This window comes from Vanellus vanellus (genome assembly GCF_965231255.1).
Source record: "Vanellus vanellus genome assembly, contig: HAP1_SCAFFOLD_80, whole genome shotgun sequence".
Classification (NCBI taxonomy): domain Eukaryota; kingdom Metazoa; phylum Chordata; class Aves; order Charadriiformes; family Charadriidae; genus Vanellus; species Vanellus vanellus.
In genome coordinates, this window is record NW_028127879.1 from 131,024 (window position 1) to 152,584 (window position 21,561).

The following is a 21,561-nucleotide window of genomic DNA, read 5'->3' on the forward strand; positions in this document are numbered from 1 at the left end:
CAATGCTTTAGGGCCCTGTGATCCGAGGTAGCAACCCCAGACTCCTCCAGGGAAGATACCGGAGATGATTTTTCTCCTTGGACAATGCTCCATCCTCTGGGATGCATCCGAGATTCCTCCCAGGCGTCTTCCGCAGACATTTTTCCGGTGGTTTGGGGTCCTGTCATCCCGGGTAGCAACCCCAGACTCCTCCAGGGAAGATACCCAAGATGATTTTTCTCCTTGGACTATTGTCCATCCTCTGGGATGCATCCGAGACTCCTTGCAGTTATGTCCCTGAGTCTTTATTCCGGTGGTCTGGGGCCCTGTGATCCCGGGTAGCAACCCCAGACTCCTCCAGGGAAGATACCCAAGATGCTTTTTCTCTCTTGACAGTGGTCCATCCTGCGGGATCTACCCAGAACTCCTCCCAGGCGTCTCCCGCAGAGTTTTCTCCAATGCTTTAGGTCCCTGTGATCCCGGTAGCAACCCCAGACTCCTCCAGGGAAGATACCCAAGATGATTTTTCTCTCTTGACAGTGGTCCATCCTCTGGGATGCATCGGAGACTCGTTGCAGTTATGGCCCTGAGTCTTTATTCTGGTGGTTTGCGGTCCTCTGATCCCGGGTAGCAACCCCAGACTCCTCCAGGGAAGATACCCGAGATGATTTTTCTCCTTGGACAATGCTCCATCCTGCAGGATGCACCCGAGACTCCTCCCAGCTCTGTTTCTGAATGTTTTCTGCCTGGAGTTTAGGGTCCTGTGATCCCAGGTAGCAACCCCAGACTCCTCCAGGGAAGATACCCAAGATGCTTTTTCTCTCTTGACAGTGGTCCATCCTCTGGGATGCATCGGAGACTCCTTTCAGTTATGTCCCTGAGTCTTTATTCCGGTGGTCTGGGGCCCTGTGATCCCGGGTAGCAACCCCAGACTCCTCCAGGGAAGATACCTGAGATGATTTTTCTCCTTGGACTATTGTCCATCCTGCAGGATGCACCCGAGACTCCTCCCAGCTCTGTTTCTGAATGTTTTCTTCCTGGGGTTTAGGGCCCTGTGATCCCAGGTAGCAACCCCAGACTCCTCCAGGGAAGATACCCAAGATGCTTTTTCTCTCTTGACAGTGGTCCATCCTGCGGGATCTACCCAGAACTCCTCACAGGTGTCTCCCGCAGAGTCCCCGAGTCTTTTTTTCGGTGATTTAGGACCCTGTGATCCCGGGTAGAAGCCCCAGACTCCTCCAGGGAAGATACCCAAGATGCTTTTTCTCTCTTGACAGTGGTCCATCCTGCGGGATCTACCCAGAACTCCTCCCAGGCGTCTACCGCAGAGTTTTCTGCAATGCTTTAGGGCCCTGTGATCCCAGGTAGCAACCCCAGACTCCTCCAGGGAAGATACCCAAGATGCTTTTTCTCTCTTGACAGTGGTCCATCCTGCGGGATCTACCCAGAACTCCTCACAGGTGTCTCCCGCAGAGTTTTCTGCAATGCTTTAGGGCCCTGTGATCCCGGGTAGCAACCCCAGACTCCTCCAGGGAAGATACCCAAGATGATTTTTCTCTCTTGACAGTGGTCCATCCTCTGGGATGTATCGGAGACTCCTTCCAGGTATGTCCCTGAGTCTTTATTCTGGTGTTTTGCGGTCCTCTGATCCCGGGTAGCAACCCCAGACTCCTCCAGGGAAGATACCTGAGATGATTTTTATCCTTGGACTATTGTCCATCCTGCAGGATGCACCCGAGACTCCTCCCAGCTCTGTTTCTGAATGTTTTCTTCCTGGGGTTTAGGGTCCTGTGATCCCAGGTAGCAACCCCAGACTCCTCCAGGGAAGATACCCGAGATGATTTTTATCCTTGAGCAATGCTCCATCTTCTGGGATGCATCCGAGACTCCTTGCAGTTATGTCCCGGAGTCTTTATTCCGGTGGTCTGGGGCCCTGTGATCCCGGGTAGACACCCCAGACTCCTCCAGGGAAGAAACCCAGGATGATTTTTCTCTCTTGACAGTGGTCCATCCTGCGGGATCTACCCAGAACTCCTCCCAGGTGTCTCCCGCAGAGTTTTCTCCAATGCTTTAGGGCCCTGTGATCCCGGGTAGCAACCCCAGACTCCTCCAGGGAAGATACCCGAGATGATTTTTCTCCTTGGACAATGCTCCATCCTGCAGGATGCACCCGAGACTCCTCCCAGCTCTGTTTCTGAATGTTTTCTGCCTGGAGTTTAGGGTCCTGTGATCCCAGGTAGCAACCCCAGACTCCTCCAGGGAAGATACCCAAGATGCTTTTTCTCTCTTGACAGTGGTCCATCCTCTGGGATGCATCGGAGAGTCCTTGCAGGTATGTCCCTGAGTCTTTATTCTAGTGGTTTGCGGTCCTCTGATCCCGGGTAGCAACCCCAGACTCTTCCAGGGTAGATACCCAAGATGATTTTTCTCCTTGGACAATGCTCCATCCTCTGGGATTCACCCGAGACTCCTCGCAGGTATGTCCCCGAGTCTTTTTTCCGGTGATTTGGGGTCCTGTCATCCCGGGTAGCAAACCCAGACTCCTCCAGGGAAGATACCCAAGATGATTTTTATCCTTGGACAATGCTCCATCCTCTGGGATGCATCGGAGACTCCTTGCAGGTATGTCCCTGAGTCTATATTCCGGTGGTCTGGGTCCCTGTGATCCCGAGTAGCAACCCCAGACTCCTCCAGGGAAGATACCCAAGATGATTTTTATCCTTGGGCAATGCTCCGTCGTCTGGGATGCATCTGAGATTCCTCCCAGAGGTCTCCCACAGACATTTTTCCTGTGGTTTGGGGCCCTGTAATCCCGGGTAGCAACCCCAGACTCCTCCAGGGAAGATACCCAAGATGATTTTTCTCCTTGGGCAATGCTCCATCCTCTGGGATGCATCCGCGATTCCTCCCAGAGGTCTCCCACAGACATTTTTCCTGTGGTTTGGGGCCCTGTAATCCCGGGTAGGAAACCCAGACTCCTCCAGGGAAGATACCCGAGATGATTTTTATCCTTGGGCAATGCTCCATTCTCTGGGATGCATCTGGGACTCCTTTCAGTTATGGCCCTGAGTCTTTATTGCGGTGGTCTGGGGCCCTGTGATCCCGGGTAGCAATCCCAGACTCCTCCAGGGAAAATACCCAAGATGATTTTTCTCCATGGACAATGCTCCATCCTCTGGGATTCACATGAGCCTCCTTGCAGTTGTGTCCCCGAGTCTTTTTTTCGGTGATTTAGGACCCTGTGATCCCGGGTAGAAGCCCCAGACTCCTCCAGGGAAGATACCCAAGATGCTTTTTCTCTCTTGACAGTGGTTCATCCTGCGGGATCTACCCAGAACTCCTCCCAGGCGTCTACCGCAGAGTTTTCTGCAATGCTTTAGGGCCCTGTGATCCCGGGTAGCAACCCCAGACTCCTCCAGGGAAGATACCTCAGATGATTTTTATCCTTGGACTATTGTCCATCCTGCAGGATGCACCCGAGACTCCTCCCAGCTCTGTTTCTGAATGTTTTCTTCCTGGAGTTAGGGTCCTGTGATCCCAGGTAGCAACCCCAGACTCCTCCACGGAAGATACCCGAGATGATTTTTATCCTTGAGCAATGCTGCATCCTCTGGGATGCATCCGAGACTCCTTGCAGTTATGTCCCTGAGTCTTTATTCCGGTGGTCTGGGGCCCTGTGATCCCGGGTAGCAACCCCAGACTCCTCCAGGGAAGATACCCAGGATGATTTTTCTCTCTTGACAGTGGTCCATCCTGCGGGATCTACCCAGAACTCCTCCCAGGCGTCTCCCGCAGAGTTTTCTGCAATGCTTTAGGGCCCTGTGATCCCGGGTAGCAACCCCGGACTCCTCCAGGGAAGATACCAAAGATGATTTTTCTCCTTGGACAATGCTCCATCCTGCAGGATGCACCCGAGACTCCTCCCAGCTCTGTTTCTGAATGTTTTCTGCCTGGAGTTTAGGGTCCTGTGATCCCAGGTAGCAACCCCAGACTCCTCCAGGGAAGATACCCAAGATGCTTTTTCTCTCTTGACAGTGGTCCATCCTCTGGGATGCATCGGAGACTCCTTGCAGGTATGTCCCTGAGTCTTTATTCTGGTGGTTTGCGGTCCTCTGATCCCGGGTAGCAACCCCAGACTCTTCCAGGGTAGATACCCAAGATGATTTTTCTCCTTGGACAATGCTCCATCCTCTGGGATTCACCCGAAACGCCTCGCAGGTATGTCCCCGAGTCTTTTTTCCGGTGATTTGGGGTCCTGTCATCCCGGGTAGCAAACCCAGACTCCTCCAGGAAGATACCCAATATGATTTTTATCCTTGGACAATGCTCCATCCTCTGCGATGCATCGGAGACTCCTTGCAGGTATGTCCCTGAGGCTTTATTCCGGTGGTTTGGCGTCCTCTGATCCCGAGTAGCAACCCCAGACTCCTCCAGGGAAGATACCCAAGATGATTTTTATCCTTGGGCAATGCTCCATCCTCTGGGATGCATCTGAGACTCCTTTCAGTTATGGACCTGAGTCTTTATTGTGGTGGTCTGGGGCCCTGTGATCCCGGGTAGCAATCCCAGACTCCTCCAGGGAAAATACCCAAGATGATTTTTCGCCATGGACAATGCTCCATCCTCTGGGATTCACATGAGCCTCCTTGCAGTTGTGTCCCCGAGTCTTTTTTTCGGTGATTTAGGACCCTGTGATCCCGGGTAGAAGCCCCAGACTCCTCCAGGGAAGATACCCAAGATGCTTTTTCTCTCTTGACAGTGGTCCATCCTGCGGGATCTACCCAGAACTCCTCCCAGGCGTCTCCCGCAGAGTTTTCTGCAATGCTTTAGGGCCCTGTGATCCCGGGTAGCAACCCCAGACTCCTCCAGGGAAGATACCCGAGATGATTTTTCTCCTTGGACAATGCTCCATCCTCTGGGATTCACGTGAGCCTCCTTGCAGTTGTGTCCCCGAGTCTTTTTTTCGGTGATTTAGGACCCTGTGATCCCGGGTAGAAACCCCAGACTCCTCCAGAAAAGATAGCCGAGATGATTTTTCTCTCTTGATAGTGGTCCATCCTGCGGGATCTACCCAGAACTCCTCCCAGGCTTCTTCCGCAGAGTTTTCTGCAATGCTTTAGGGCCCTGTGATCCCGGGTAGCAACCCCAGACTCCTCCAGGGAAGATACCTGAGATGATTTTTATCCTTGGAGTATTGTCCATCCTGCAGGATGCACCCGAGACTCCTCCCAGCTCTGTTTCTGAATGTTTTCTTCCTGGGGTTTAGGGTCCTGTGATCCCAGGTAGCAACCCCAGACTCCTCCAGGGAAGATACCCGAGATGATTTTTATCCTTGAGCAATGCTCCATCTTCTGGGATGCATCCGAGACTCCTTGCAGTTATGTCCCTGAGTCTATATTCCGGTGGTTTGGGTCCCTGTGATCCCGGGTAGACACCCCAGACTCCTCCAGGGAAGATACCCAGGATGATTTTTCTCTCTTGACAGTGGTCCATCCTGCGGGATCTACCCAGAACTCCTCCCAGGCGTCTACCGCAGAGTTTTCTCCAATGCTTTAGGGCCCTGTGATCCCGGGTAGCAACCCCAGACTCCTCCAGGGAAGATACCCAAGATGATTTTTCTCTCTTGACAGTGGTCCATCCTCTGGGATGCATCGGAGACTCCTTGCAGGTATGTCCCAGAGTCTTTATTCTGGTGGTTTGCGGTCCTCTGATCCCGGGTAGCAACCCCAGACTCCTCCAGGGAAGATACCCAAGATGATTTTTCTCCTTGGACAATGCTCCATCCTCTGGGATTCACCCGAGACTCCTCGCAGGTATGTCCCCGAGTCTTTTATCCGGTAATTTGGGGTCCTGTCATCCCGGGTAGCAACCCCAGACTCCTCCAGGGAAGATACCCAAGATGATTTTTCTCTCTTGACAGTGGTCCATCCTGCGGGATCTACCCAGAACTCCTCCCAGGCGTCTCCCGCAGAGTTTTCTGCAATGCTTTAGGGCCCTGTGATCCCGGGTAGCAACCCCAGACTCCTCCAGGGAAGATACCCAAGATGATTTTTCTCCTTGGACAATGCTCCATCCTGCAGGATGCACCCGAGACTCCTCCCAGCTCTGTTTCTGAATGTTTTCTTCCTGGAGTTTAGGGTCCTGTGATCCCAGGTAGCAACCCCAGACTCCTCCAGGGAAGATACCCAAGATGCTTTTTCTCTCTTGACAGTGGTCCATCCTCTGGGATGCATCGGAGACTCCTTGCAGGTATGTCCCTGAGTCTTTATTCTGGTGGTTTGCAGTCCTCTCATCCCGGGTAGCAACCCCAGACTCCTCCAGGGAAGATACCCAATATGATTTTTCTCCTTGGACAATGCTCCATCGTCTGGGATGCACCTTAGATTCTTCCCAGCCGTCTCCCGCAGACATGTTTCCTGTGGTTTGGGGCCCTGTAATCCCGGATAGCAACCCCAGACTCCTCAAGGGAAGATACGCAATATGATTTGTATCCTTGAGCAGTGCTCCATCCTCTGGGATGCATCCAAGACTCCTTGCAGTTATGTCCCTGAGTCTTTATTCCGGTGGTCATTGGCCCTGTGATCCCGGGTAGCAACCCCAGACTCCTCCAGGGAAGATACCTGAGATGATTTTTCTCCTTGGACTATTGTCCATCCTGCAGGATGCACCCGAGACTCCTCCCAGCTCTGTTTCTGAATGTTTTCTTCCTGGGGTTTAGGGCCCTGTGATCCCAGGTAGCAACCCCAGACTCCTCCAGGAAAGATACCCAAGATGCTTTTTCTCACTTGACAGTGGTCCATCCTCTGGGATGCATCGGAGACTCCTTGCAGGTATGTCCCTGAGTCTTTATTGTGGTGGTTTGCGGTCCTCTCATCCCGGGTAGCAACCCCAGACTCCTCCAGGGAGGATACCCAAGATGATTTTTCTCCTTGGACGATGCTCCATCGTCTGGGATGCACCTTAGATTCCTCCCAGCCGTCTCCCGCAGACTTTTATCCGGTGGTTTGGGGCCCTGTATTCCCGGGTAGCAACCCCAGACTCCTCCAGGGAAGATACCCAAGATGATTTTTCTCTCTTGACAGTGGTCCATCCTCTGGGATGTATCGGAGACTCCTTGCAGGTATGTCCCTGAGTCTTTATTCTGGTGTTTTGCGGTCCTCTGATCCCGGGTAGCAACCCCAGACTCCTCCAGGCAAGATAGCCAAGATGATTTTTATCCTTGCACAATGCTCCATACTCTGGGCTTCACCCGAGACGCCTTGCAGGTATATCCCTGAGTCTTTTATCCGGTGGTTTGGGGTCCTGTCATCCCGGGTAGCAACCCCAGACTCCTCCAGGGAAGATACCCAAGATGATTTTTCGCTCTTGACAGTGGTCCATCCTGCAGGATCTACCCAGAACTCCTCCCAGGCGTCTCCCGCAGAGTTTTCTCCAACGCTTTAGGGCCCTGTGATCCCGGGTAGCAATCCCAGACTCCTCCAGGGAAAATACCCAAGATGATTTTTCTCCATGGACAATGCTCCATCCTCTGGGATTCACATGAGCCTCCTTGCAGTTGTGTCCCCGAGTCTTTTTTTCGGTGATTTAGGACCCTGTGATCCCGGGTAGAAGCCCCAGACTCCTCCAGGGAAGATACCCAAGATGATTTTTCTCTCTTGACAGTGGTCCATCCTGCGGGATCTACCCAGAACTCCTCCCAGGCGTCTACCGCAGAGTTTTCTGCAATGCTTTAGGGCCCTGTGATCCCAGGTAGCAACCCCAGACTCCTCCAGGGAAGATACCCGAGATGATTTTTCTATTTGGACAATGCTCCATCCTCTGGGATTCACGTGAGCCTTCTTGCAGTTGTGTCCCCGAGTCTTTTTTTCGGTGATTTAGGACCGTGTGATCCCGGGTAGAAACACCAGACTCCTCCAGAAAAGATAGCCGAGATGATTTTTCTCTCTTGATAGTGGTCCATCCTGCGGGATCTGCCCAGAACTCCTCCCAGGCTTCTTCCGCAGAGTTTTCTGCAATGCTTTGTGGCCCTGTGATCCCGGGTAGCAACTCCAGACTCCTCCAGGGAAGATACCCAGGATGATTTTTCTCTCTTGACAGTGGTCCATCCTCTGGGATGCATCGGAGACTCCTTGCAGGTATGTCCCTGAGCCTTTATTCTGGTGGTTTGCGGTCCTCTGATCCCGGGTAGCAACCCCAGACTCCTCCAGGGAAGATACCCAAGATGATTTTTCTCCTTGGACAATGCTCCATCCTCTGGGATTCACCCGAGACTCCTCGCAGGTATGTCCCCGAGTCTTTTATCCGGTGGTTTGGGGTCCTGTCATCCCGGGTAGCAACCCCAGACTCCTCCAGGGAAGATACCCAAGATGATTTTTCTCTCTTGACAGTGGTCCATCCTGCAGGATCTACCCAGAACTCCTCCCAGGCGTCTCCCGCAGAGTTTTCTGCAATGCTTTAGGGCCCTGTGATCCGAGGTAGCAACCCCAGACTCCTCCAGGGAAGATACCCGAGATGATTTTTCTCCTTGGGCAATGCTCCATCCTCTGGGATGCATCCGCGATTCCTCCCAGGCGTCTTCCGCAGACATTATTCCTGTGGTTTGGGGCCCTGTAATCCCGGGTAGCAACCCCAGACTCCTCCAGGGAAGATAGCCGAGATGATTTTTCTCTCTTGACAGTGGTCCATCCTGCGGGATCTACCCAGAACTCCTCCCAGGCTTCTTCCGCAGAGTTTTCTGCAATGCTTTAGGGCCCTGTGATCCCGGGTAGCAACCCCAGACTCCTCCAGGGAAGATACCCGAGATGATTTTTATCCTTGGACTATTGTCCATCCTGCAGGATGCACCCGAGACTCCTCCCAGCTCTGTTTCTGAATGTTTTCTTCCTGGGGTTTTGGGTCCTGTGATCCCAGTTAGCAACCCCAGACTCCTCCAGGGAAGATACCCGAGATGATTTTTATCCTTGGACAATGCTCCATCCTCTGGGATGCATCCGAGACTCCTTGCAGTTATGTCCCTGAGTCTTTATTCCGGTGGTCTGGGGCCCTGTGATCCCGGGTAGCAACCCCAGACTCCTCCAGGGAAGATACCCAAGATGCTTTTTCTCTCTTGACAGTGGTCCATCCTCTGGGATGCATCGGAGACTCCTTGCAGGTATGTCCCTGAGTCTTTATTCTGGTGGTTTGCGGTCCTCTCATCCTGGGTAGCAACCCCAGACTCCTCCAGGGAAGATACCCAAGATGATTTTTCTCCTTGGACAATGCTCCATCCTCTGGGATTCACCCGAGACACCTCGCAGGTATGTCCCCGAGTCTTTTATCCGGTGGTTTGGGGTCCTGTCATCCCGGGTAGCAACCCCAGACTCCTCCAGGGAAGATACCCGAGATGATTTTTCTCCTTGGGCAATGCTCCATCCTCTGGGATGCATCCGCGATTCCTCCCAGAGGTCTCCCACAGACATTTTTCCTGTGGTTTGGGGCCCTGTAATCCCGGGTAGGAAACCCAGACTCCTCCAGGGAAGATACCCGAGATGATTTTTATCCTTGGGCAATGCTCCATTCTCTGGGATGCATCTGGGACTCCTTTCAGTTATGGCCCTGAGTCTTTATTGCGGTGGTCTGGGGCCCTGTGATCCCGGGTAGCAATCCCAGACTCCTCCAGGGAAAATACCCAAGATGATTTTTCTCCATGGACAATGCTCCATCCTCTGGGATTCACATGAGCCTCCTTGCAGTTGTGTCCCCGAGTCTTTTTTTCGGTGATTTAGGACCCTGTGATCCCGGGTAGAAGCCCCAGACTCCTCCAGGGAAGATACCCAAGATGCTTTTTCTCTCTTGACAGTGGTCCATCCTGCGGGATCTACCCAGAACTCCTCCCAGGCGTCTCCCGCAGAGTTTTCTGCAATGCTTTAGGGCCCTGTGATCCCAGGTAGCAACCCCAGACTCCTCCAGGGAAGATACCCGAGATGATTTTTCTCCTTGGACAATGCTCCATCCTGCAGGATGCACCCGAGACTCCTCCCAGCTCTGTTTCTGAATGTTTTCTGCCTGGAGTTTAGGGTCCTGTGATCCCAGGTAGCAACCCCAGACTCCTCCAGGGAAGATACCCAAGATGCTTTTTCTCTCTTGACAGTGGTCCATCCTCTGGGATGCATCGGAGACTCCTTGCAGGTATGACCTTGAGTCTTTATTCTGGTGTTTTGCGGTCCTCTGATCCCGGGTAGCAACCCCAGACTCCTCCAGGTAAGATACCCAAGATGATTTTTCTCCTTGCACAATGCTCCATCCTCTGGGATTCACCCGAGACGCCTCGCAGGTATGTCCCCGAGTCTTTTTTCCGGTGATTTGGGGTCCTGTCATCCCGGGTAGCAAACCCAGACTCCTCCAGGAAGATACCCAATATGATTTTTATCCTTGGACAATACTCCATCCTCTGCGATGCATCGGAGACTCCTTGCAGGTATGTCCCTCAGGCTTTATTCCGGTGGTTTGGCGTCCTCTGATCCCGAGTAGCAACCCCAGACTCCTCCAGGGAAGATACCCAAGATGATTTTTATCCTTGGGCAATGCTCCATCCTCTGGGATGCATCTGAGACTCCTTTCAGTTATGGACCTGAGTCTTTATTGTGGTGGTCTGGGGCCCTGTGATCCCGGGTAGCAATCCCAGACTCCTCCAGGGAAGATACCTGAGATGATTTTTATCCTTGGACTATTGTCCATCCTGCAGGATGCACCCGAGACTCCTCCCAGCTCTGTTTCTGAATGTTTTCTTCCTGGGGTTTAGGGTCCTGTGATCCCAGGTAGCAACCCCAGACTCCTCCAGGGAAGATACCCGAGATGATTTTTATCCTTGAGCAATGCTCCATCTTCTGGGATGCATCCGAGACTCCTTGCAGTTATGTCCCTGAGTCTATATTCCGGTGGTCTGGGTCCCTGTGATCCCGGGTAGCAACCCCAGACTCCTCCAGGGAAGATACCCAGGATGATTTTTCTCTCTTGACAGTGGTCCATCCTGCGGGATCTACCCAGAACTCCTCCCAGGCGTCTCCCGCAGAGTTTTCTCCAATGCTTTAGGGCCCTGTGATCCCGGGTAGCAACCCCAGACTCCTCCAGGGAAGATACCCAAGATGATTTTTCTCTCTTGACAGTGGTCCATCCTCTGGGATGCATCGGAGACTCCTTGCAGGTATGTCCCTGAGTCTTTATTCTGGTGGTTTGCGGTCCTCTGATCCCGGGTAGCAACCCCAGACTCCTCCAGGGAAGATACCCAAGATGATTTTTCTCCTTGGACAATGCTCCATCCTCTGGGATTCACCCGAGACTCCTCGCAGGTATGTCCCCGAGTCTTTTATCCGGTGGTTTGGGGTCCTGTCATCCCGGGTAGCAACCCCAGACTCCTCCAGGGAAGATACCCAAGATGATTTTTCTCCTTGGACAATGCTCCATCCTGCAGGATGCACCCGAGACTCCTCCCAGCTCTGTTTCTGAATGTTTTCTTCCTGGAGTTTAGGGTCCTGTGATCCCAGGTAGCAACCCCAGACTCCTCCAGGGAAGATACCCAAGATGCTTTTTCTCTCTTGACAGTGGTCCATCCTCTGGGATGCATCGGAGACTCCTTGCAGGTATGTCCCTGAGTCTTTATTCTGGTGGTTTGCGGTCCTCTCATCCCGGGTAGCAACCCCAGACTCCTCCAGGGAAGATACCCAAGATGATTTTTCTCCTTGGACATTGCTCCATCGTCTGGGATGCACCTTAGATTCTTCCCAGCCGTCTCCCGCAGACATGTTTCCTGTGGTTTGGGGCCCTGTAATCCCGGATAGCAACCCCAGACTCCTCCAGGGAAGATACGCAAGATGATTTGAATCCTTGAGCAATACTCCATCCTCTGGGATGCATCCAAGACTCCTTGCAGTTATGTCCCTGAGTCTTTATTCCAGTGGTCATTGGCCCTGTGATCCCGGGTAGCAACCCCAGACTCCTCCAGGGAAGATACCTGAGATGATTTTTATCCTTGGACTATTGTCCATCCTGCAGGATGCACCCGAGACTCCTCCCAGCTCTGTTTCTGAATGTTTTCTTCCTGGGGTTTAGGGCCCTGTGATCCCAGGTAGCAACCCCAGACTCCTCCAGGAAAGATACCCAAGATGCTTTTTCTCAATTGACAGTGGTCCATCCTCTGGGATGCATCGGAGACTCCTTGCAGGTATGTCCCTGAGTCTTTATTCTGGTGGTTTGCGGTCCTCTCATCCCGGGTAGCAACCCCAGACTCCTCCAGGGAGGATACCCAAGATGATTTTTCTCCTTGGACGATGCTCCATCGTCTGGGATGCACCTTAGATTCCTCCCAGCCGTCTCCCGCAGACTTTTATCCGGTGGTTTGGGGCCCTGTAATCCCGGGTAGCAACCCCAGACTCCTCCAGGGAAGATACCCAAGATGATTTTTCTCTCTTGACAGTGGTCCATCCTGCGGGATCTACGCAGAACTCCTCACAGGTGTCTCCCGCAGAGTTTTCTGCAATGCTTTAGGGCCCTGTGATCCCGGGTAGCAACCCCAGACTCCTCCAGGGAAGATACCCAAGATGATTTTTCTCTCTTGACAGTGGTCCATCCTCTGGGATGTATCGGAGACTCCTTCCAGGTATGTCCCTGAGTCTTTATTCTGGTGTTTTGCGGTCCTCTGATCCCGGGTAGCAACCCCAGACTCCTCCAGGCAAGATAGCCAAGATGATTTTTATCCTTGCACAATGCTCCATCCTCTGGGATTCACCCGAGACGCCTTGCAGGTATATCCCTGAGTCTTTTATCCGGTGGTTTGGGGTCCTGTCATCCCGGGTAGCAACCCCAGACTCCTCCAGGGAAGATACCCAAGATGATTTTTCGCTCTTGACAGTGGTCCATCCTGCAGGATCTACCCAGAACTCCTCCCAGGCGTCTCCCGCAGAGTTTTCTCCAACGCTTTAGGGCCCTGTGATCCCGGGTAGCAATCCCAGACTCCTCCAGGGAAAATACCCAAGATGATTTTTCTCCATGGACAATGCTCCATCCTCTGGGATTCACCCGAGACTCCTCGCAGGTATGTCCCCGAGTCTTTTATCCGGTGGTTTGGGGTCGTGTCATCCCGGGTAGCAACCCCAGACTCCTCCAGGGAAGATACCCGAGATGATTTTTCTATTTGGACAATGCTCCATCCTCTGGGATTCACGTGAGCCTCCTTGCAGTTGTGTCCCCGAGTCTTTTTTTCGGTGATTTAGGACCCTGTGATCCCGGGTAGAAACCCCAGACTCCTCCAGAAAAGATAGCCGAGATGATTTTTCTCTCTTGATAGTGGTCCATCCTGCGGGATCTACCCAGAACTCCTCCCAGGCTTCTTCCGCAGAGTTTTCTGCAATGCTTTATGGCCCTGTGATCCCGGGTAGCAACCCCAGACTCCTCCAGGGAAGATACCTGAGATGATTTTTATCCTTGGACTATTGTCCATCCTGCAGGATGCACCCGAGACTCCTCCCAGCTCTGTTTCTGAATGTTTTCTTCCTGGGGTTTAGGGTCCGGTGATCCCAGGTAGCAACCCCAGACTCCTCCAGGGAAGATACCCAAGATGATTTTAATCCTTGAGCAATGCTCCATCCTCTGGGATGCATCCGAGACTCCTTGCAGTTATGTCCCTGAGTCTATATTCCGGTGGTCTGGGTCCCTGTGATCCCGGGTAGCAACCCCAGACTCCTCCAGGGAAGATACCCAAGATGATTTTTCTCCTTGGACAATGCTCCATCCTCTGGGATTCACCCGAGACTCCTCGCAGGTATGTCCCCGAGTCTTTTATCCGGTGGTTTGGGGTCCTGTCATCCCGGGTAGCAACCCCAGACTCCTCCAGGGAAGATACCCAAGATGATTTTTCTCTCTTGACAGTGGTCCATCCTGCAGGATCTACCCAGAACTCCTCCCAGGCGTCTCCCGCAGAGTTTTCTGCAATGCTTTAGGGCCCTGTGATCCCAGGTAGCAACCCCAGACTCCTCCAGGGAAGATACCCGAGATGATTTTTCTCCTTGGGCAATGCTCCATCCTCTGGGATGCATCCGCGATTCCTCCCAGGCGTCTTCCGCAGACATTATTCCTGTGGTTTGGGGCCCTGTAATCCCGGGTAGCAACCCCAGACTCCTCCAGGGAAGATACCCGAGATGATTTTTATCCTTGGGCAATGCTCCATCCTCTGGGATGCATCTGAGACTCCTTTCAGTTATGGCCCTGAGTCTTTATTGTGGTGGTCTGGGGCCCTGTGATCCCGGGTAGCAACCCCAGACTCCTCCAGGGAAGATACCCAGGATGATTTTTCTCTCTTGACAGTGGTCCATCCTGCGGGATCTACCCAGAACTCCTCCCAGGCGTCTCCCGCAGAGTTTTCTGCAATGCTTTAGGGCCCTGTGATCCCGGGTAGCAACCCCAGACTCCTCCAGGGAAGATACCCGAGATGATTTTTCTCCTTGGACAATGCTCCATCCTGCAGGATGCACCCGAGACTCCTCCCAGCTCTGTTTCTGAATGTTTTCTGCCTGGAGTTTAGGGTCCTGTGATCCCAGGTAGCAACCCCAGACTCCTCCAGGGAAGATACCCAAGATGATTTTTATCCTTGAGCAATGCTCCATCTTCTGGGATGCATCCGAGACTCCTTGCAGTTATGTCCCTGAGTCTTTATTCCGGTGGTCTGGGTCCCTGTGATCCCGGGTAGCAACCCCAGACTCCTCCAGGGAAGATACCCAGGATGATTTTTCTCTCTTGACAGTGGTCCATCCTCTGGGATGCATCGGAGACTCCTTGCAGGTATGTCCCTGAGTCTTTATTCTGGTGGTTTGCGGTCCTCTGATCCCGGGTAGCAACCCCAGACTCCTCCAGGGAAGATACCCAAGATGATTTTTCTCCTTGGACAATGCTCCATCCTCTGGGATTTACCCGAGACTCCTCGCAGGTATGTCCCCGAGTCTTTTATCCGGTGGTTTGGGGTCCTGTCATCCCGGGTAGCAACCCCAGACTCCTCCAGGGAAGATACCCAAGATGATTTTTCTCTCTTGACAGTGGTCCATCCTGCAGGATCTACCCAGAACTCCTCCCAGGCGTCTCCCGCAGAGTTTTCTGCAATGCTTTAGGGCCCTGTGATCCGAGGTAGCAACCCCAGACTCCTCCAGGGAAGATACCCGAGATGATTTTTCTCATTGGACAATGCTCCATCCTCTGGGATGCATCCGCGATTCCTCCCAGGCGTCTTCCGCAGACATTATTCCTGTGGTTTGGGGCCCTGTAATCCCGGGTAGCAACCCCAGACTCCTCCAGGGAAGATACCCGAGATGATTTTTATCCTTGGGCAATGCTCCATCCTCTGGGATGCATCTGAGACTCCTTTCAGTTATGGCCCTGAGTATTTATTGTGGTGGTCTGGGGCCCTGTGATCCCGGGTAGCAATCCCAGACTCCTCCAGGGAAGATACCCAAGATGATTTTTCTCCATGGACAATGCTCCATCCTCTGGGATTCACATGAGCCTCCTTGCAGTTGTGTCCCCGAGTCTTTTTTTCGGTGATTTAGGACCCTGTGATCCCGGGTAGAAGCCCCAGACTCCTCCAGGGAAGATACCCAAGATGATTTTTCTCTCTTGACAGTGGTCCATCCTGCCGGATCTACCCAGAACTCCTCCCAGGCGTCTCCCGCAGAGTTTTCTGCAATGCTTTAGGGCCCTGTGATCCCAGGTAGCAACCCCAGACTCCTCCAGGGAAGATACCCGAGATGATTTTTCTCCTTGGACAATGCTCCATCCTCTGGGATTCACGTGAGCCTCCTTGCAGTTGTGTCCCCGAGTCTTTTTTTCGGTGATTTAGGACCCTGTGATCCCGGGTAGAAACCCCAGACTCCTCCAGAAAAGATAGCCGAGATGATTTTTCTCTCTTGACAGTGGTCCATCCTGCGGGATCTACCCAGAACTCCTCCCAGGCTTCTTCCGCAGAGTTTTCTGCAATGCTTTAGGGCGCTGTGATCCCGGGTAGCAACCCCAGACTCCTCCAGGGAAGATACCTGAGATGATTTTTATCCTTGGACTATTGTCCATCCTGCAGGATGCACCCGAGACTCCTCCCAGCTCTGTTTCTGAATGTTTTCTTCCTGGGGTTTAGGGTCCTGTGATCCCAGTTAGCAACCCCAGACTCCTCCAGGGAAGATACCCGAGATGATTTTTATCCTTGGACAATGCTCCATCCTCTGGGATGCATCCGAGACTCCTTGCAGTTATGTCCCTGAGTCTTTATTCCGGTGGTCTGGGCCCCTGTGATCCCGGGTAGCAACCCCAGACTCCTCCAGGGAAGATACCCAGGATGATTTTTCTCTCTTGACAGTGGTCCATCCTGCGGGATCTACCCAGAACTCCTCCCAGGCGTCTCCCGCAGAGTTTTCTGCAATGCTTTAGGGCCCTGTGATCCCGGGTAGCAACCCCAGACTCCTCCAGGGAAGATACCCAAGATGATTTTTCTCCTTGGACAATGCTCCATCCTGCAGGATGCACCCGAGACTCCTCCCAGCTCTGTTTCTGAATGTTTTCTGCCTGGAGTTTAGGGTCCTGTGATCCCAGGTAGCAACCCCAGACTCCTCCAGGGAAGATACCCAAGATGATTTTTCTCTCTTGACAGTGGTCCATCCTCTGGGATGCATCGGAGACTCCTTGCAGGTATGTCCCTGAGTCTTTATTCTGGTGGTTTGCGGTCCTCTGATCCCGGGTAGCAACCCCAGACTCCTCCAGGGAAGATACCCAAGATGATTTTTCTCCTTGGACAATGCTCCATCCTCTGGAATTCACCCGAGACTCCTCGCAGGTATGTCCCCGAGTCTTTTATCCGGTGGTTTGGGGTCCTGTCATCCCGGGTAGCAACCCCAGACTCCTCCAGGGAAGATACCCAAGATGATTTTTCTCTCTTGACAGTGGTCCATCCTGCAGGATCTACCCAGAACTCCTCCCAGGCGTCTCCCGCAGAGTTTTCTGCAATGCTTTAGGGCCCTGTGATCCGAGGTAGCAACCCCAGACTCCTCCAGGGAAGATACCCGAGATGATTTTTCTCATTGGACAATGCTCCATCCTCTGGGATGCATCCGCGATTCCTCCCAGGCGTCTTCCGCAGACATTATTCCTGTGGTTTGGGGCCCTGTAATCCCGGGTAGCAAACCCAGACTCCTCCAGGGAAGATACCCGAGATGATTTTTATCCTTGGGCAATGCTCCATCCTCTGGGATGCATCTGAGACTCCTTTCAGTTATGGCCCTGAGTATTTATTGTGGTGGTCTGGGGCCCTGTGATCCCGGGTAGCAATCCCAGACTCCTCCAGGGAAGATACCCAAGATGATTTTTCTCCATGGACAATGCTCCATCCTCTGGGATTCACATGAGCCTCCTTGCAGTTGTGTCCCCGAGTCTTTTTTTCGGTGATTTAGGACCCTGTGATCCCGGGTAGAAGCCCCAGACTCCTCCAGGGAAGATACCCAAGATGATTTTTCTCTCTTGACAGTGGTCCATCCTGCCGGATCTACCCAGAACTCCTCCCAGGCGTCTCCCGCAGAGTTTTCTGCAATGCTTTAGGGCCCTGTGATCCCAGGTAGCAACCCCAGACTCCTCCAGGGAAGATACCCGAGATGATTTTTCTCCTTGGACAATGCTCCATCCTCTGGGATTCACGTGAGCCTCCTTGCAGTTGTGTCCCCGAGTCTTTTTTTCGGTGATTTAGGACCCTGTGATCCCGGGTAGAAACCCCAGACTCCTCCAGAAAAGATAGCCGAGATGATTTTTCTCTCTTGACAGTGGTCCATCCTGCGGGATCTACCCAGAACTCCTCCCAGGCTTCTTCCGCAGAGTTTTCTGCAATGCTTTAGGGCGCTGTGATCCCGGGTAGCAACCCCAGACTCCTCCAGGGAAGATACCTGAGATGATTTTTATCCTTGGACTATTGTCCATCCTGCAGGATGCACCCGAGACTCCTCCCAGCTCTGTTTCTGAATGTTTTCTTCCTGGGGTTTAGGGTCCTGTGATCCCAGTTAGCAACCCCAGACTCCTCCAGGGAAGATACCCGAGATGATTTTTATCCTTGGACAATGCTCCATCCTCTGGGATGCATCCGAGACTCCTTGCAGTTATGTCCCTGAGTCTTTATTCCGGTGGTCTGGGCCCCTGTGATCCCGGGTAGCAACCCCAGACTCCTCCAGGGAAGATACCCAGGATGATTTTTCTCTCTTGACAGTGGTCCATCCTGCGGGATCTACCCAGAACTCCTCCCAGGCGTCTCCCGCAGAGTTTTCTGCAATGCTTTAGGGCCCTGTGATCCCGGGTAGCAACCCCAGACTCCTCCAGGGAAGATACCCGAGATGATTTTTCTCCTTGGACAATGCTCCATCCTGCAGGATGCACCCGAGACTCCTCCCAGCTCTGTTTCTGAATGTTTTCTGCCTGGAGTTTAGGGTCCTGTGATCCCAGGTAGCAACCCCAGACTCCTCCAGGGAAGATACCCAAGATGATTTTTCTCTCTTGACAGTGGTCCATCCTCTGGGATGCATCGGAGACTCCTTGCAGGTATGTCCCTGAGTCTTTATTCTGGTGGTTTGCGGTCCTCTGATCCCGGGTAGCAACCCCAGACTCCTCCAGGGAAGATACCCAAGATGATTTTTCTCCTTGGACAATGCTCCATCCTCTGGAATTCACCCGAGACTCCTCGCAGGTATGTCCCCGAGTCTTTTATCCGGTGGTTTGGGGTCCTGTCATCCCGGGTAGCAACCCCAGACTCCTCCAGGGAAGATACCCAATATGATTTTTATCCTTGGACTATTGTCCATCCTCTGGGATGCATCCGAGACTCCTTGCAGTTATGTCCCGGAGTCTTTATTCCGGTGGTCTGGGGCCCTGTGATCCCGGGTAGCAACCCCAGACTCCTCCAGGGAAGATACCCAAGATGCTTTTTCTCTCTTGACAGTGGTCCATCCTGCGGGATCTACCCAGAACTCCTCCCAGGCGTCTCCCGCAGAGTTTTCTCCAATGCTTTAGGGCCCTGTGATCCCGGGTAGCAACCCCAGACTCCTCCAGGGAAGATACCCAAGATGATTTTTCTCTCTTGACAGTGGTCCATCCTCTGGGATGCATCGGAGACTCCTTGCAGGTATGTCCCTGAGTCTTTATTCTGGTGGTTTGCGGTCCTCTCATCCTGGGTAGCAACCCCAGACTCCTCCAGGGACGATACCCGAGATGATTTTTCTCCTTGGACAATGCTCCATCCTCTGGGATTCACGTGAGCCTCCTTGCAGTTGTGTCCCCGAGTCTTTTTTTCGGTGTTTTAGGACCCTGTGATCCCGGGTAGAAACCCCAGACTCCTCCAGAAAAGATAGCCGAGATGATTTTTCTCTCTTGATAGTGGTCCATCCTGCGGGATCTACCCAGAACTCCTCCCAGGCTTCTTCCGCAGAGTTTTCTGCAATGCTTTAGGGCGCTGTGATCCCGGGTAGCAACCCCAGACTCCTCCAGGGAAGATACCCAATATGATTTTTATCCTTGGACAATGCTCCATCCTCTGCGATGCATCGGAGACTCCTTGCAGGTATGTCCCTGAGGCTTTATTCCGGTGGTTTGGGGTCCTCTGATCCCGAGTAGCAACCCCAGACTCCTCCAGGGAAGATACCTAAGATGATTTTTATCCTTGGGCAATGCTCCGTCGTCTGGGATGCATCTGAGATTCCTCCCAGAGGTCTCCCACAGACATTTTTCCTGTGGTTTGGGGCCCTGTAATCCCGGGTAGCAAACCCAGACTCCTCCAGGGAAGATACCCAATATGATTTTTCTCCTTGGACAATGCTCCATCCTCTGGGATGCATCCGAGATTCCTCCCAGGCGTCTTCCGCAGACATTTTTCCGGTGGTTTGGGGTCCTGTCATCCCGGGTAGCAACCCCAGACTCCTCCAGGGAAGATACCCAAGATGATTTTTCTCCTTGGACTATTGTCCATCCTCTGGGATGCATCCGAGACTCCTTGCAGTTATGTCCCTGAGTCTTTATTCCGGTGGTCTGGGGCCCTGTGATCCCGGGTAGCAACCCCAGACTCCTCCAGGGAAGATACCCAAGATGATTTTTCTCCTTGGACAATGCTCCATCCTCTGGGATTCACCCGAGACTCCTCGCAGGTATGTCCCCGAGTCTTTTATCCGGTGGTTTGGGGTCCTGTCATCCCGGGTAGCAACCCCAGACTCCTCCAGGGAAGATACCCAAGATGATTTTTCTCTCTTGACAGTGGTCCATCCTGCAGGATCTACCCAGAACTCCTCCCAGGCGTCTCCCGCAGAGTTTTCTGCAATGCTTTAGGGCCCTGTGATCCCGGGTAGCAACCCCAGACTCCTCCAGGGAAGATACCCGAGATGATTTTTCTCATTGGGCAATGCTCCATCCTCTGGGATGCATCCGCGATTCCTCCCAGGCGTCTTCCGCAGACATTATTCCTGTGGTTTGGCGCCCTGTAATCCCGGGTAGCAACCCCAGACTCCTCCAGGGAAGATACCCGAGATGATTTTTATCCTTGGGCAATGCTCCATCCTCTGGGATGCATCTGAGACTCCTTTCAGTTATGGCCCTGAGTCTTTATTGTGGTGGTCTGGGGCCCTGTGATCCCGGGTAGCAATCCCAGACTCCTCCAGGGAAGATACCCAAGATGATTTTTCTCCATGGACAATGCTCCATCCTCTGGGATTCACATGAGCCTCCTTGCAGTTGTGTCCCCGAGTCTTTTTTTCGGTGATTTAGGACCCTGTGATCCCGGGTAGAAGCCCCAGACTCCTCCAGGGAAGATACCTAAGATGATTTTTATCCTTGGGCAATGCTCCGTCGTCTGGGATGCATCTGAGATTCCTCCCAGAGGTGTCCCACAGACATTTTTCCTGTGGTTTGGGGCCCTGTAATCCCGGGTAGCAAACCCAGACTCCTCCAGGGAAGATACCCAATATGATTTTTCTCCTTGGACAATGCTCCATCCTCTGGGATGCATCCGAGATTCCTCCCAGGCGTCTTCCGCAGACATTTTTCCGGTGGTTTGGGGTCCTGTCATCCCGGGTAGCAACCCCAGACTCCTCCAGGGAAGATACCCAAGATGATTTTTCTCCTTGGACTATTGTCCATCCTCTGGGATGCATCCGAGACTCCTTGCAGTTATGTCCCTGAGTCTTTATTCCGGTGGTCTGGGGCCCTGTGATCCCGGGTAGCAACCCCAGACTCCTCCAGGGAAGATACCCAAGATGATTTTTCTCCTTGGACAATGCTCCATCCTCTGGGATTCACCCGAGACTCCTCGCAGGTATGTCCCCGAGTCTTTTATCCGGTGGTTTGGGGTCCTGTCATCCCGGGTAGCAACCCCAGACTCCTCCAGGGAAGATACCCAAGATGATTTTTCTCTCTTGACAGTGGTCCATCCTGCAGGATCTACCCAGAACTCCTCCCAGGCGTCTCCCGCAGAGTTTTCTCCAACGCTTTAGGGCCCTGTGATCCCGGGTAGCAACCCCAGACTCCTCCAGGGAAGATACCCGAGATGATTTTTCT